At 41.9% G+C, this 18,166-nt stretch overlaps 1 protein-coding gene across 1 annotated transcript in view; it reads left to right on the forward strand.

The window, feature by feature from the left end:
• Positions 1–18,166, forward strand: part of LOC146682049 (NACHT, LRR and PYD domains-containing protein 12-like) — a 233,161-nt gene that overhangs the window by 44,082 nt on the left and 170,913 nt on the right. The window lies entirely within an intron of this gene.

Genomic DNA, 18,166 nt, shown 5'->3' on the forward strand with positions numbered 1-18,166 from the left:
GGACCAGTGAGGCTTCAGCAGTTTTGCATCTGTCACAATATGGAGAGATTTCAGGGTAGATACGGGATAATCTGGATTTTGAGAAATGGGCTCTATGCACCACTTTGAACTGGATTAAACAATGGCGGGCACATAGTGATGTTGTGTTGACATGTTTGAGTATAGAGGCCCATGTTTCGTCAGAGATTGTCATGTTTTAAGTCTTCTTCCCACAGTGTCTTGAGCTTGGATGAAGAGGTATGTGTCAAATTTAACATGTTATTGTAAAGCAAGGAAATCAGCCCTCTATTGGTTGGATTGAGTTGCAGGATAGTTTCTAGTAGTGTAGGCTCTGGTGGAGGGCTTGAGCCTGAAGTCTGGGAACAAATAAAGTGCCTGACTTGCAAGTATCTGAAAAAGTGTGATGGTGGAAGAATATATTTATTAGCAAGTTGTTCAAATGATGCTAGTTTGTTGGCTATGAATAGGTCCTTGACGCAAGTTATTCCACTTCTGTGCCACTCCGCAAACCCACCGTCCTGGGTAGAAGGTTTAAAGAGATGGTTAGATGCAATGGGGCTGAGAAGGGAGAAGTCACAAAGTTTAAAATATTTCCTAAACTGGCCCCATATTTTTAATGAGTGCACCACTACAGGGTTGGGAATGAAGTTGAATGAAGAGGATGAGAGTGGAGAACAAAGTGCAGCTGGTAAGGATATACTGTTGTCACTATGCAATTCCATAGTGACCCAGTCAGGACAACCACTCCGATTATGGTAAAAATACCAAAACACCAAACATCGTATGTTAGCAGCCCAATAATAAAAACGAAAGTTGGGAAGTGCAAACCCACCCTCAATTTTAGATTTTTGAAGATGCATCTTATTAAGCCTTGGGCGTTTACTCTGCCACAGATAAGATGAGATGACAGAGTCCAGCTTATTGAAAAAAGTGTTGGGAATGAAAATGGGTGTGGCCTGGAAAAGGTATAGAAATTTGGGTAGAATGGTCATTTTAATTGAATTGATACGTCCTACCAGAGACATAGAGAGTGGTGTCCAGTGGGTAAGGGACCGCTTCACTTGGTTCAGCAATGTACTCACATTTTCTGTGAAAAGGTTTTTATGTTTTTTTGTCACTGTGATTCCCAAATATGTAATTTTTGTCCTTTCAACTCTGAAGGGCAAGCAGGTGAAGTCTAACATACTGGCTTTGCTACTTAGCGGGAAGAGCTCACTTTTATTAAGGTTCAGTTTATACCCTGAAATCTGACCAAATTGACTAAGCAGATTCAATGCAGATGGTAGTGAGGCTAAGGGCTTAGAAATAAAGAGCAGGAGATCATCTGCATAGGGCGAGACCTTATGTTCTGTATTGTTTCTCCAAATGCCGTGTACCTCTTTGCAACTGCGGAACGCAATGGCAAGGGGTTCTATGGCCAGATCAAAAAGCAGGGGGCTGAGAGGACATCCCTGGCGTGTGCCTCTGTGAAGTTTGAAAGGTTTTGACAATTGGAGGTTAGTTCGTATTGTAGCAGATGGTTGAGAATAGAGTAATTTAATCCATGAAGTAAATTTTGCTCCAAAGCCAAATCTATCAAGGAACGCAAAGAGATAATCAAACTCAACTCGATCAAAGGCCTTTTCAGCGTCAAGCGAGACCACACATTCATCAGAGTCTGTAGAGCTGGAGTAGACTATGTTAAATAGCCTCCTTATGTTAAAATATGAATGACGACCTTTAATGAAGCCTGTCTGGTCTTTCGAAATAATTTTTGGAAGAACTATTTCTAGTCTACGGGCAAGTATCTTGGCTAATATTTTAACGTCTGTGTTCAGTAGAGAAATGGGTCTATAGGAGGCACATTCCAACGGATCTTTTCCTTTCTTTTTAATAAGTGTAATACAGGCTTCATAGAATGATCGAGGAAGAGATCCTTGTTCCTTGCAGTCTGTGAGGGTTGCACTAAGCTGCGTGGACAGTAATGAAGAGAAGTGTTTGAAAAATTCTGACGGAAAACCATCCGGACCCGGACACTTACCAGAGTGCATCCAAGCTATAGCCAAGGAAACTTCTAACTGGGAGATGGGTTCATCCAGCCTTGTTTTAAGTTCTGGTGGAACTTCAGGAATGTTCACATTTCAAACAGTGATACTCAACGTATGGCCCGCGGCCCACACGCGGCCTGCCCACCTTTCCTGATTCAGAGAGAGGGGACCCTGATTAACTGTGTAGCTTCTTCCTCACAGTTCTAAGTATCAGACACAACAATGAATAATCCACAGCTGACTGTCTTTAGCAGGTCAAAGGTCACGGCACACAGCAGACAGTCAGAAATATTCTAACTCTGATCATTTATCAGTTGTGACACTGTGAGACTTGATCAGAGGTGTGATCATCACAGCAGAGGCCTTTGTGTCAAAGTCACTGAGGATCAAACAGAAACACATGAAGCAGATTTTCCTCTTCTGGCTTTTTATAGCAGATAACCTTCAAAATATTCTGCAGTCGATCAAAAACTGAAGCAAACCATGAAGCAACATGTGAACATGAGCTGATGCTGCTGAAGTGAAGCAAAGTTACAGAGGTTTGATTACAGACACAGCTGAGAGTTTGTAATCTGTCATCATTTTAAAAAGTTTCCATGGAACAGCAGAAATGAGGCTTTACTGTCAGAGGCCGACAGCACTGAACACAACAGCAGACTGGTGGCTAATAAACAGTGAATGATGCAGAAACAGATGTTTGAAGCTGTTCTTGGAGTACACTGAGAGAGAGAGAGCTGTGCAGGCAGGAACAGCCAAAGTCAGAGAGAATTCATGAGCATATTTATCAAACGTGAAGCAGAGTTTGGATCTTCTTTTGCTGCTGCTTCACTCAGTTTTGGTTGGAGACAGATGAAACCTGCAGCTTCAGGATCTGTGAGCTGTCCACTTTCAGCCCCGACGGCGTGTCCGTGTACGTGCCGTCGAGTGAACGATCCACGCTCTGTTTCCATCTTTGTGTGTTTAGCTGCTCTCATTTACTGTTTTAGCTGTTTGCTGCTTGTTGAAATAGTTTGTGAGCTTTAACCTGAGATTCTGGCAAAATACATTTATATTAAACATCGATTCAGGATTGAATGAATCAACATCGTTTTATTCAAATTAAAACCATTTAAATGGGAACATGAATTTTTTACAGCCGCCTCTAATGCTGGGTAATGTCAGCTGGTCCATGTGCAGCTGGTTGTGAGGCTCAGGGAGCGTCTACGAAGTGCAACACTGAAAGAACATCATCCATAAATATTGAGTAAGAACTGGACTCTCATACAGCGAGACTCAAATGCCTTTAAACATCAGCTTATCCTGCAGATCCAAGTCCAACACTGAGTTTGTAAAAACATGTTTGTCAATCATTTTGTTTGGTTTCTGAGGAAAATGATTCAATAACTTGCTGCTAATACACAACATTTCATCATATTTCCTCATAACCCTCTTTTGTCTGACCATTTGATCCCATTTGAATTTGCAATAAAGGATCCACAGAGTTTGGTGACAATAATGACAGTAGATGTTTGTGTGAAAGTGCTGGAAGCAAATGAGTGTGTGATGTTCTTTCAGTGTTGCACTTTGTAGACGCTCCCTGAGCACTGGTCTCACAGCCAGCTGCACATAGAGACCAGTGTTGTTAGTCCAGGTCAGAAGATGACTTGTGTGAATGAAAATGAGCTTGTAGTTTGTCTGCTTTAATAATGTGACTGGAAAAAGGTGTTGGACTTCAAATATGTCCATTTCTGTCACACTTCACCTTTAAAAGTGAAGCCATGTGGTTCCTGGAAGGAAAAACACGACTTTTTCAAGTCTTTGTCCTGTTTTTATGAGACATGTACGACTTTAATGTTCTTTTTTTTTTTTAACTCAATTTTTATTATAATTTACAACATTGCAACTTGTGCTTGTCGATGTTCACAAGTAGGACAGTTACAGGAACTGCAATGCAGAAATGTAGATTAAAATAAGAACTGCAATTAGGAAGCACAAAACAAAACTGGGAAGCAAAACAAAACCCAAACAAACAAACAAACAAACAGACAACAACAAAAACAAAAAGAAAACAAAAACTTTATGTAATATTAAATAACATGTGACAAACTTAGCCGTAAATGGACAAAACGAAACAGACCTATGCTAAATTATTGAAACAGTAAAGCATGTATGGGTCGCCAACGCTCAGTAAACAATTCTCTCTGAATCTGCAGAGCAGATGTTATTTCCTCCATCTGGTAAATTTCTCTTGCTTTATCAATCCACATATTATATGAAGGTGGGTCAAGATTCAGCCATTTAATAGTGATACACTTTAGTGCTGCTGTAAGATTCTTAAGAGATACGTTTTATTGTTTCCCGCAAAACCCTTTGGTAAGACTCCTAAAATGACTAACTGTTGGTCTTTTGTTAATGGTTGTTGGAAAACTGTACTGAGAACTTTAAATATGTCATTCCAAAGTGAGCAGATTTTTGGGCATGACCAGAATATATGTGAGTGGGTTCCTAAAGAAGTACCACAATTTCGCCAGCAGGTGTCAGGATTTGTAGGCTTCATTTTGGCAATTATCTCTGGGGTTCTAAAATATCTCATGACCACCTTCCATTTAAATTCTCTCCACAGCCCAGAATTAGTCACCAGATGGGCTTCACCGAACACCTCTTCCCAGGTGTCCTCTGAGATTTGAGTGCCAGTCTCAGCTTCCCACCTTGCCTTAATATCCAAAGTTGCATTTGTATTGAAACTCATAAATGGGTTATAAAAATGAGTGATTAATTTTGGGGAGGAATGACTTTGAAATGTTTTTAGAAATATTTCCTCAATGGCTGAGGGCTCCAAAACTTGCCTCCATTCTTTATGTTGTGTCAAAAAGCTTCTTAGCTGCAGAAATCTAAAAAAGTCAGAAGAAGGAAGCCGAAACTGACCTCAACTGTTCAAATGAGCTCAGGTGCCCATTCCTCACAACATGACAAAGTTTATGAAGCCCGCTATGTGACCATGCTCTGAAGCCAGAGTCTTCCACAATAGGAGAAAAACCCTGCAGGGAGGAGAGGCTTGATAACATTGAAATTTCTTTTGGAAGACCAAATGATTGTTTGATTCTACGCCAAATCTTTAGTGTGACCCTCGTCCGTTCCCCCATATGCACATTTTTAATTGAAATGTTAGAACAAAGCAGGGATTCCAATGATCTTTCGCACATTGTCTTCTCAATGTTTAGCCACTGAGTTTCAGACAAATCCCGCACCCATACAGTCAGGGGTCTCATGAGCTGCCCAGAAATAATATTTCAGGTTTGGAACAGCCAATCCCCCCTGCAGGTTTGACAGTTTTAATGTTTGGAACTTGATCATCCCTCATGTGTATTTAGTCTCTGTGTCGCGTCATCTGTGTTCCCACCCTCCATATTTTCATGCCCAGTCTTTTGTATTCTTAGCCATAGCTTTCTGTGTCTTCATGATTTATTATAGTATTAGTTCCCCAGTTTAGTTCTCTTCACTGTGATTCTGCCTTGTTTGATGTCTTCAGCCGAAATAAAGGCTCGCTTTTCGTTCAAAACTCAGTTTCATGTCTGCGCCAGTGTCTGCGCCTGAGTCCTCCACACACTCTCCATACGGTCAGCTACTGCGACCGTGACACTAAACTACATGCTGTGTGCAGCCACTCTCCTGAGCCTGTATTATATACACAGCGGTTACAATGACAAACTGAATACAATCTCATATCTACAAAACAGGCTGAGTCAAAGTTGCAGCTACGCTTATGGACATGGAGAAAAAACAGGCGAGTTATCAGCTCACCAGCTACGACTAAGAACAGCTAACCAACTATCCTTGAGCTCTACAATGACCAGGGAATAAGGTCTACAGACAACCAAACTATCCTTGAGATCTACAATGATTTCAATAAGGTGTTTGATATTCCCTCCTTGGGAGAAGATGCGATCGCTAGTCTGGAGGAACTTGTCTCTAATGTTGGAATTGAAACGGCCGTACGGAGCATGCAGTCTGGAAAATCTGCTGCCCCGACGGGTATCCATCTGATTTTTTCATAAAGTTTTCTGACCGACTGAATTCACTGTTAAAATCAACTTTTGAAGAATCCTTCCTCTCACAGTCGTTGCCTCCAACAATGCATCAAGCAGTGATGTGTTTAATTGTAAAACAGGAAAAAGACCATTTAGATTGTCGTTCACGTCGTTTAATATCTTTGTTCAACACAGACACCAAGATCCTGGCTCAAGTGTTGGCCCGTCGCTTACACAAGTATTTGTCCTCCATTATTTCACCAGACGGGCTTTATTAGGCACTCTTTTTTGAACATTAGAGCTCTATTAAATATCATTTATACCCATGTTAAAGGTGATACATTGGAAACTGTAATTTGGCTTGACGCAGAAAAGGCGTTGGATCGGGTGAGATGGGATTTTTTTTTATACGCTTAAAAAATGTGGCTTTAATTTTGTATCTTGGATAAAAGTATTGTATTGCTCCCCTCTAACAGCCGTCCAGACTAACAATAATCTGCCCCCCAGGACAGGGATGCCCTCTGTCTCCTTTTTGCCATTGAACCGCTAGCTGTTGCTCTGAGACAATGTGTTGGTGTTGAGGGAAAACATCGAGGGGGTATCGAACATGAAGTCTCTCTTTATGCCGACGACATGATTTTATTTATTTCCAACCCATCGAACAGCCTCCGCAAACTTTTGGATAGACTTACAATAATAATAATAATAATACGTTTTATTTATATGCGCCTTTAAGAGCCTCAAGGTCACCTTAATGCATACTTAAGGAATTTGGGACAATTTCTGGATATAAAGTGAATTTTGGGAAGAGCGAGGCAAAGTCTATCTGTACGACAACTGGGGAGTTTTGTGTATTTTAGCCCCTTTTAAGCCCAGCTATAACAAGTTTAAGTACTCGGGCATCTGGGTGACAAGAAAACCACAAAGACTTGTAGAAAACTAACTTCCTTTATTGTCGAAGCTTAAAGAGGATTTTGGAAAATGTGAGTTTTGCCTCTTTATATTTATGGTGGGGATGCAGAACAAGGAGCAAAGATGAATGTGATGCTGAATCAGCAGAAGACTTGGACTCATTTGATTCCAGCTTTGATATCATTGATTTCAATATGTCCATTTCTGTCACACTTCACCTTTAAAAGTGAAGCCATGTGGTTCCTGGAAGGAAAAACACGACTTTTTCAAGTCTTTTTCCTGTTTTTATGAGAAATGTACGACTTTAATGTGAAACATTCAGAGTTTTTTCTCTTGTTGTGTTTGTTTGAAGCTGCTTCCTGTTGGCTTCAGCTGTTTGGAGTTTCCATTTTCTAAACTTCTACATTCTGAACCTTCTTCAGCTCTGAACAGATGATGAAACACTGAATGATGTCAAGCAGTTTGTCTAATAAACTTACATCTTTCATTCTTTATACAGATTGTGGAGCTGTGGTTTGTCAGAGATCAGCTGTGATTATCTGGCAGCAGCACTGAAGTCCAACCCCTCCCATCTGAGACAGCTGGAGCTGAGCTGGAACAACAACCTGAAGGATCCAGGAGTGAAGCATCTGTGTGGTTTCCTGGAGAGTCCAGGATGTAAACTTGAAACTCTGAGGTCAGTCAGCATGTTTTAGTTGTGCTGAGATGAATATGATGTGAAAGTTGTGCTGACACTAAACTGCAGACATCAGGCTGATATTATACTGATCCACACTGAGGATCTTCATGGTAAAGTCTGTTTTCTTCTTCTCTGGTTTAGTCCATTGACTGCAGCAGAACAATGTTCACATTTCAAACAGTGATACTCAACATATGGCCCGCGGCCCACACGCGGCCTGCCCACCTTTCCTGATTCAGAGAGAGGGGACCCTGATTAACTGTGTAGCTTCTTCCTCACAGTTCTAAGTATCAGACACAACAATGAATAATCCACAGCTGACTGTCTTTAGCAGGTCAAAGGTCACGGCACACAGCAGACAGTCAGAAATATTCTAACTCTGATCATTTATCAGTTGTGACACTGTGAGACTTGATCAGAGGTGTGATCATCACAGCAGAGGCCTTTGTGTCAAAGTCACTGAGGATCAAACAGAAACACATGAAGCAGATTTTCCTCTTCTGGCTTTTTATAGCAGATAACCTTCAAAATATTCTGCAGTCGATCAAAAACTGAAGCAAACCATGAAGCAACATGTGAACATGAGCTGATGCTGCTGAAGTGAAGCAAAGTTACAGAGGTTTGATTACAGACACAGCTGAGAGTTTGTAATCTGTCATCATTTTAAAAAGTTTCCATGGAACAGCAGAAATGAGGCTTTACTGTCAGAGGCCGACAGCACTGAACACAACAGCAGACTGGTGGCTAATAAACAGTGAATGATGCAGAAACAGATGTTTGAAGCTGTTCTTGGAGTACACTGAGAGAGAGAGAGCTGTGCAGGCAGGAACAGCCAAAGTCAGAGAGAATTCATGAGCATATTGATCAAACGTGAAGCAGAGTTTGGATCTTCTTTTGCTGCTGCTTCACTCAGTTTTGGTTGGAGACAGATGAAACCTGCAGCTTCAGGATCTGTGAGCTGTCCACTTTCAGCCCCGACGGCATGTCCGTGTACGTGCCGTCGAGTGAACGATCCACGCTCTGTGTTTCCATCTTTGTGTGTTTAACTGCTCTCATTTACTGTTTTATCTGTTTGCTGCTTGTTGAAATAGTTTGTGAGCTTTAACCTGAGATTCTGGCAAAATACATTTATATTATTAAACATCGATTCAGGATTGAATGAATCAACATCGTTTTATTCAAATTAAAACCATTTAAATGGGAACATGAATTTTTTACAGCCGCCTCTAATGCTGGGTAATGTCAGCTGGTCCATGTGCAGCTGGCTGTGAGGCTCAGGGAGCGTCTACAAAGTGCAACACTGAAAGAACATCATCCATAAATATTGAGTAAGAACTGGACTCTCATACAGCGAGACTCAAATGCCTTTAAACATCAGCTTATCCTGCTGATCCAAGTCCAACACTGAGTTTGTAAAAACATGTTTGTCAATCATTTTGTTTGGTTTCTGAGGAAAAAGATTCAATAACTTGCTGCTAATACACAACATTTCATCATATTTCCTCATAACCCTCTTTTGTCTGACCATTTGATCCCATTTGAATTTGCAATAAAGGATCCACAGAGTTTGGTGACAATAATGACAGTAGATGTTTGTGTGAAAGTGCTGGAAGCAAATGAGTGTGTGATGTTCTTTCAGTGTTGCACTTTGTAGACGCTCCCTGAGCACTGGTCTCACAGCCAGCTGCACATAGAGACCAGTGTTGTTAGTCCAGGTCAGAAGATGACTTGTTGGAATGAAAATGAGCTTGTAGTTTGTCTGCTTTAATAATGTGACTGGAAAAAGGTGTTGGACTTCAAATATGTCCATTTCTGTCACACTTCACCTTTAAAAGTGAAGCCATGTGGTTCCTGGAAGGAAAAACACGACTTTTTCAAGTCTTTGTCCTGTTTTTATGAGAAATGTACGACTTTAATGTGAAACATTCAGAGTTTTTTCTCTTCTTGTGTTTGTTTGAAGCTGCTTCCTGTTGGCTTCAGCTGTTTGGAGTTTCCATTTTCTAAACTTCTACATTCTGAACCTTCTTCAGCTCTGAACAGATGATGAAACACTGAATGATTTCAAGCACTTTGTCTTATAAACTTACATCTTTCATTCTTTATACAGATTGGAGCGCTGTGGTTTGTCAGAGATCAGCTGTGATTATCTGGCAGCAGCACTGAAGTCCAACCCCTCCCATCTGAGACAGCTGGAGCTGAGCTGGAACAACAACCTGAAGGATCCAGGAGTGAAGCATCTGTGTGGTTTCCTGGAGAGTCCAGGATGTAAACTTGAAACTCTGAGGTCAGTCAGCATGTTTTAGTTGTGCTGAGATGAATATGATGTGAAAGTTGTGCTGACACTAAACTGCAGACATCAGGCTGATATTATACTGATCCACACTGAGGATCTTCATGGTAAAGTCTGTTTTCTTCTTCTCTGGTTTAGTCCATTGACTGCAGCAGAACAATGTTCACATTTCAAACAGTGATACTCAACGTATGGCCCGCGGCCCACACGCGGCCTGCCCACCTTTCCTGATTCAGAGAGAGGGGACCCTGATTAACTGTGTAGCTTCTTCCTCACAGTTCTAAGTATCAGACACAACAATGAATAATCCACAGCTGACTGTCTTTAGCAGGTCAAAGGTCACGGCACACAGCAGACAGTCAGAAATATTCTAACTCTGATCATTTATCAGTTGTGACACTGTGAGACTTGATCAGAGGTGTGATCATCACAGCAGAGGCCTTTGTGTCAAAGTCACTGAGGATCAAACAGAAACACATGAAGCAGATTTTCCTCTTCTGGCTTTTTATAGCAGATAACCTTCAAAATATTCTGCAGTCGATCAAAAACTGAAGCAAACCATGAAGCAACATGTGAACATGAGCTGATGCTGCTGAAGTGAAGCAAAGTTACAGAGGTTTGATTACAGACACAGCTGAGAGTTTGTAATCTGTCATCATTTTAAAAAGTTTCCATGGAACAGCAGAAATGAGGCTTTACTGTCAGAGGCCGACAGCACTGAACACAACAGCAGACTGGTGGCTAATAAACAGTGAATGATGCAGAAACAGATGTTTGAAGCTGTTCTTGGAGTACACTGAGAGAGAGAGAGCTGTGCAGGCAGGAACAGCCAAAGTCAGAGAGAATTCATGAGCATATTGATCAAACGTGAAGCAGAGTTTGGATCTTCTTTTGCTGCTGCTTCACTCAGTTTTGGTTGGAGACAGATGAAACCTGCAGCTTCAGGATCTGTGAGCTGTCCACTTTCAGCCCCGACGGCGTGTCCGTGTACGTGCCGTCGAGTGAACGATCCACGCTCTGTGTTTCCATCTTTGTGTGTTTAGCTGCTCTCATTTACTGTTTTAGCTGTTTGCTGCTTGTTGAAATAGTTTGTGAGCTTTAACCTGAGATTCTGGCAAAATACATTTATATTAAACATCGATTCAGGATTGAATGAATCAACATCGTTTTATTCAAATTAAAACCATTTAAATGGGAACATGAATTTTTTACAGCCGCCTCTAATGCTGGGTAATGTCAGCTGGTCCATGTGCAGCTGGCTGTGAGGCTCAGGGAGCGTCGACGAAGTGCAACACTGAAAGAACATCATCCATAAATATTGAGTAAGAACTGGACTCTCATACAGCGAGACTCAAATGCCTTTAAACATCAGCTTATCCTGCTGATCCAAGTCCAACACTGAGTTTGTAAAAACATGTTTGTCAATCATTTTGTTTGGTTTCTGAGGAAAAAGATTCAATAACTTGCTGCTAATACACAACATTTCATCATATTTCCTCATAACCCTCTTTTGTCTGACCATTTGATCCCATTTGAATTTGCAATAAAGGATCCACAGAGTTTGGTGACAATAATGACAGTAGATGTTTGTGTGAAAGTGCTGGAAGCAAATGAGTGTGTGATGTTCTTTCAGTGTTGCACTTTGTAGACGCTCCCTGAGCACTGGTCTCACAGCCAGCTGCACATAGAGACCAGTGTTGTTAGTCCAGGTCAGAAGATGACTTGTTGGAATGAAAATGAGCTTGTAGTTTGTATGCTTTAATAATGTGACTGGAAAAAGGTGTTGGACTTCAAATATGTCCATTTCTGTCACACTTCACCTTTAAAAGTGAAGCCATGTGGTTCCTGGAAGGAAAAACACGACTTTTTCAAGTCTTTGTCCTGTTTTTATGAGAAATGTACGACTTTAATGTGAAACATTCAGAGTTTTTTCTCTTGTTGTGTTTGTTTGAAGCTGCTTCCTGTTGGCTTCAGCTGTTTGGAGTTTCCATTTTCTAAACTTCTACATTCTGAACCTTCTTCAGCTCTGAACAGATGATGAAACACTGAATGATTTCAAGCACTTTGTCTAATAAACTTACATCTTTCATTCTTTATACAGATTGGTGGGCTGTGGTTTGTCAGAGATCAGCTGTGATTATCTGGCAGCAGCACTGAAGTCCAACCCCTCCCATCTGAGAGAGCTGGTGCTGAGCTGGAACAAGCTGCAGGATCCAGGAGTGAAGCATCTGTGTGGTTTCCTGGAGAGTCCAGGATGTAAACTTGAAACTCTGAGGTCAGTCAGCATGTTTTAGTTGTGCTGAGATGAATATGATGTGAAAGTTGTGCTGACACTAAACTGCAGACATCAGGCTGATATTATACTGATCCACACTGAGGATCTTCATGGTAAAGTCTGTTTTCTTCTTCTCTGGTTTAGTCCATTGACTGCAGCAGAACAATGTTCACATTTCAAACAGTGATACTCAACGTATGGCCCGCGGCCCACACGCGGCCTGCCCACCTTTCCTGATTCAGAGAGAGGGGACCCTGATTAACTGTGTAGCTTCTTCCTCACAGTTCTAAGTATCAGACACAACAATGAATAATCCACAGCTGACTGTCTTTAGCAGGTCAAAGGTCACGGCACACAGCAGACAGTCAGAAATATTCTAACTCTGATCATTTATCAGTTGTGACACTGTGAGACTTGATCAGAGGTGTGATCATCACAGCAGAGGCCTTTGTGTCAAAGTCACTGAGGATCAAACAGAAACACATGAAGCAGATTTTCCTCTTCTGGCTTTTTATAGCAGATAACCTTCAAAATATTCTGCAGTCGATCAAAAACTGAAGCAAACCATGAAGCAACATGTGAACATGAGCTGATGCTGCTGAAGTGAAGCAAAGTTACAGAGGTTTGATTACAGACACAGCTGAGAGTTTGTAATCTGTCATCATTTTAAAAAGTTTCCATGGAACAGCAGAAATGAGGCTTTACTGTCAGAGGCCGACAGCACTGAACACAACAGCAGACTGGTGGCTAATAAACAGTGAATGATGCAGAAACAGATGTTTGAAGCTGTTCTTGGAGTACACTGAGAGAGAGAGAGCTGTGCAGGCAGGAACAGCCAAAGTCAGAGAGAATTCATGAGCATGTTTATCAAACGTGAAGCAGAGTTTGGATCTTCTTTTGCTGCTGCTTCACTCAGTTTTGGTTGGAGACAGATGAAACCTGCAGCTTCAGGATCTGTGAGCTGTCCACTTTCAGCCCCGACGGCGTGTCCGTGTACGTGCCGTCGAGTGAACGATCCACGCTCTGTGTTTCCATCTTTGTGTGTTTAGCTGCTCTCATTTACTGTTTTATCTGTTTGCTGCTTGTTGAAATAGTTTGTGAGCTTTAACCTGAGATTCTGGCAAAATACATTTATATTATTAAACATCGATTCAGGATTGAATGAATCAACATCGTTTTATTCAAATTAAAACCATTTAAATGGGAACATGAATTTTTTACAGCCGCCTCTAATGCTGGGTAATGTCAGCTGGTCCATGTGCAGCTGGCTGTGAGGCTCAGGGAGCGTCTACGAAGTGTAACACTGAAAGAACATCATCCATAAATATTGAGTAAGAACTGGACTCTCATACAGCGAGACTCAAATGCCTTTAAACATCAGCTTATCCTGCTGATCCAAGTCCAACACTGAGTTTGTAAAAACATGTTTGTCAATCATTTTGTTTGGTTTCTGAGGAAAAAGATTCAATAAGTTGCTGCTAATACACAACATTTCATCATATTTCCTCATAACCCTCTTTTGTCTGACCATTTGATCCCATTTGAATTTGCAATAAAGGATCCACAGAGTTTGGTGACAATAATGACAGTAGATGTTTGTGTGAAAGTGCTGGAAGCAAATGAGTGTGTGATGTTCTTTCAGTGTTGCACTTTGTAGACGCTCCCTGAGCACTGGTCTCACAGCCAGCTGCACATAGAGACCAGTGTTGTTAGTCCAGGTCAGAAGATGACTTGTTGGAATGAAAATGAGCTTGTAGTTTGTCTGCTTTAATAATGTGACTGGAAAAAGGTGTTGGACTTCAAATATGTCCATTTCTGTCACACTTCACCTTTAAAAGTGAAGCCATGTGGTTCCTGGAAGGAAAAACACGACTTTTTCAAGTCTTTGTCCTGTTTTTATGAGAAATGTACGACTTTAATGTGAAACATTCAGAGTTTTTTCTCTTGTTGTGTTTGTTTGAAGCTGCTTCCTGTTGGCTTCAGCTGTTTGGAGTTTCCATTTTCTAAACTTCTACATTCTGAACCTTCTTCAGCTCTGAACAGATGATGAAACACTGAATGATTTCAAGCACTTTGTCTAATAAACTTACATCTTTCATTCTTTATACAGATTTAAGCACTGTGGTTTGTCAGAGATCAGCTGTGATTATCTGGCAGCAGCACTGAAGTCCAACCCCTCCCATCTGAGAGTGCTGGACCTGTGGAGAAACAACCTGCAGGATCCAGGAGTGAAGCATCTGTGTGGTTTCCTGGAGAGTCCAGGATGTAAACTTGAAACTCTGAGGTCAGTCAGCATGTTTTAGTTGTGCTGAGATGAATATGATGTGAAAGTTGTGCTGACACTAAACTGCAGACATCAGGCTGATATTATACTGATCCACACTGAGGATCTTCATGGTAAAGTCTGTTTTCTTCTTCTCTGGTTTAGTCCATTGACTGCAGCAGAACAATGTTCACATTTCAAACCTTCAAAGAAGAAGAAAAATCCTCCACTGGAAAATTCACTGTGAAACTCTCAAACTCTTCATTGCACCTTAAAGTCTGTCTGACACTGAAATCCAAAGCAAAATGTGCGTTTGCTTTACAGACAGCAGTCCAACACAAACATACACACATCATCCAAAACACAGTCCAACATCCAAATCTCCTCCACTGCCAGCATGAATGATGGGAAAGAGAAGGAGGAGCACTCTGACATTCAGGGTTAGAATGAGTTTCATCAAGCAGACTGTGAAGATCAAAGCTGCATTAGAAAGCTTACATGAATGAATGAGTGGACAGAAGTGGACAGAGATCATCTGAAGCACTTCAAAGGCTTTAAATCAGCACATTTCTCTTTATTCTTTATCAACTCTGTTAGTTTCTCTCAGTTTTCTGTGGAATGAAGCTAACAGCAGGCTAATAAGATGCTGACCAATAGGTTTCTATTAAAGGTTGTAATTTGTATATGAAAAAGTGCTTTGGCTCAGCAGGGATCAGCTTACAGGTAGAATACAGCTGCTGGATGGGATTAGCATGTCATAGCTATCTACCAAACTGCTAACTGGGGGATTTCAGGCCATCTATGGATCATTTTTGCTAACTGTTTATTCAGCTTAGGCTCACAGGGCTGCAGCCTGTGCCCTAGCTGTCATAGGGCAAGAGGCGTGGTCCACCTGCACAGGTGAGCAGTCCATCACAGGGCCAACAGAGAGCGACAGAGAAGCACTCCCTCACATCCACACCTACAGCCAATGTAGAAGCACCAATGAACCTAAGCAGCATTTCATTGGACTGTGGGAGAACATCCAACCTCCACAGAAAGGCCCAGCTGACCAACAAGCTTCAACCTACAACCTTCTTGCTCTAAGGCACTAGTGCTAACCACTTTTGCCCATTTCAGCCCAAATCCTGCATCTTCCTGTTTCTGACTCCAGGCCAGCTCCACTAACACTTTCTCATCAGACACTGCCACCTAGTGGAGGAAGTCTTAGTTCCATTTGAAGCTTCAGATTACAGTTAGTTCCTTTACAAAGAGGTGGAGGTGGTGGGGCCACAGCACCATCATCACTGAGTGCCATAGGACACTTAACCTTTGTTTCCATATGCTGGGAACTTCCTGTTGTTCCCAGGAGGACTGGAAAATGTGTGAAACTCTCCCAGTCAGTTCCTCACAGCACACTTCAATCATTTCCCTCCCACAGCATCAGGACCAGGGCTTTTTCTCTCTTTGGTCCCACTAAGAGATTTCCACACAAACACCTCATCAGTGGGACTCTCAGAGCTACCAGCCCTTTGCTACAATCACAAAGCTCTTCATTGAAATCAATGATATCAAAGCTGGAATCAAATGAGTCCAAGTCTTCTGCTGATTCAGCATCACATTCATCTTTGCTCCTTGTTCTGCATCCCCACCATGGACTTCATTCCTTTCCAAGCCAGCCTTGAGTGTCCTTTATTCAGCTCATCCTCTGCTTTACTTTTACACCTGATTTTAGCTGCTTTATCTCTCTTTCAACAGGTTTCTGTGCCTCAATCTTTTTCTTCTCTCCCTCATAACAAGACAGCTTCTTCTGCCTGAGAACATGTTGGAGTGATTTACTAATCCAGGGCTGCTTATTGGGGAAAATACTTCCTGTTTGCAAAGTAATCCCCATTTTTCCCAGAAAGAAATGTCAGTAGAAATCGATGATCTAAGTGAGAACATGAGCCCTTAAAAAGTCCCAGTGGGTGCAGTCAAAGCAGTCCCTCAGTCCCAGTATAGTCTTTGGTCCAGACTGGAACAGCTGTGTGCCCAGTTTGAGCTCTCTTCAGTGCTGTGACCTGACAGACCCAGAGGGGCCATCACATCACATTTAGAAGCTCCCCTGATGGAGCCACAACACATGTCCAATACTTAGTCTGTCTTGTTGGACCAACTGGAAGAAATGATTCAAGGACTTAGTCACAGAACAGAGATTCAAATCTCCAAAATCCAACTGGCTGCATCAGGACATATAGTCTGAAACTCTGCACAGTTTCCTGTTTGAAGCTGCTTCCTGTTGGCTTCAGCTGTTTGGAGTTTCCATTTTCTAAACTTCTACATTCTGAACCTTCTTCAGCTCTGAACAGATGATGAAACACTGAATGATTTCAAGCACTTTGTCTAATAAACTTACATCTTTCATTCTTTATACAGATTGTGGGACTGTGGTTTGTCAAAGATCAGCTGTGATTATCTGGCAGCAGCACTGAAGTCCAACCCCTCCCATCTGAGAGAGCTGTACCTGTATGGAAACAACCTGAAGGATCCAGATGTGAAGCAGCTGTCTGATCTTAAGAAGAGTCCAGACTACAGACTGGAGACTCTGTGGTCAGTACAGTGATGGAGTGAGTGGGTGGTGCTGTCAGCAGTATTGTACTAAACACAGTCAGTATGAAACAAAGATCCAGTGTTTCCTGTAAAGCTGCAGCTTCTCAGTGAAGCTGTGAGAGGAGAACGGTGACAGGCTTCAGGATTGGACACAAACACTTCCTGTTTCTCACCCTTATGGTCACCATAGTAACGGCTGACACGCTCTGATCAAACTCTGTCAACAGCCAATCAGCTCTCTGAACAAAGCAGCACGCAGACCAATGACTGCATTGATTTCCAAGTTTAAAGCAGTGAAGAACACAGTCTGTAGGTGAGGAAGAATTTAGTGAGAGCAGATGTTTGGATGGAATTCCTCCAGTTAACAGCTGGAACCGTCCATCTGGATTGTTGGGCTTGTTGTTGGGGTTCCTACAGAGCTCAGAGTGGACACACCAAGGTTCTTCTAATGAATGAAAGTCCAAACTCAAACTAGGAGGGAAAAACATTTTCAGCAACTTCAATAAAAATCCAAAGATTAGAAAAAGTGAAGCAACAATGAGTCCTAGTACAGTCCCAGCACTGACGTCCCTGCTGCTCTTTATACTGGATGTGCTGCATCACTGACTGACAGCTGATGAAGAGTCTCTGGAAACACTCGTTTATCCCCTCTGCTCTTCCTCCTTCTCTCTGCAGGTGGAGGTGATGATGGTAAACAGGACGGTGTGTGTGCTGAGAGAGGAGCAGCTGTGTCCTGATGATCCAGAGAGGTTGAAGCAGCAGCAGCTTGTGTGTAGAGACGCTCTGACTGGGCCATGTTACTGGGAGGTGGAGAGGAGAGCTTCATCCAGCAGTGACTGACAGAGGAATGAAGTGCAGATGACTGTCAGTGCTGCAGAGTGAACTGCTCTGAGAACAGCTCCACTGTCAGACACAATGTAGAGTCCAGCATCAGCCCTGTGTGTCCCTCTGGATCTGACAGAGGATCATCAGTGTATCTGGACTGCTCTGCTGCTGCTCTGTCCTTCTACAGTCTCTGCACAGTCTCTGTCTCACTCTGGAAAGATTTTACAACTTGTTGTAATTACAGAACGTTAATATAATATTCAAACATGTGATCTTCTCTTTATTTCTGAATCTTTACCAAATAAAGAAAAACCAAACTA

The sequence above is a fragment of the Copadichromis virginalis genome, linkage group LG23 (assembly GCF_057382275.1).
Source record: "Copadichromis virginalis isolate Kocher_CV1m ecotype Utaka linkage group LG23, C_Virginalis_male_GT1.1, whole genome shotgun sequence".
Taxonomy (NCBI): domain Eukaryota; kingdom Metazoa; phylum Chordata; class Actinopteri; order Cichliformes; family Cichlidae; genus Copadichromis; species Copadichromis virginalis.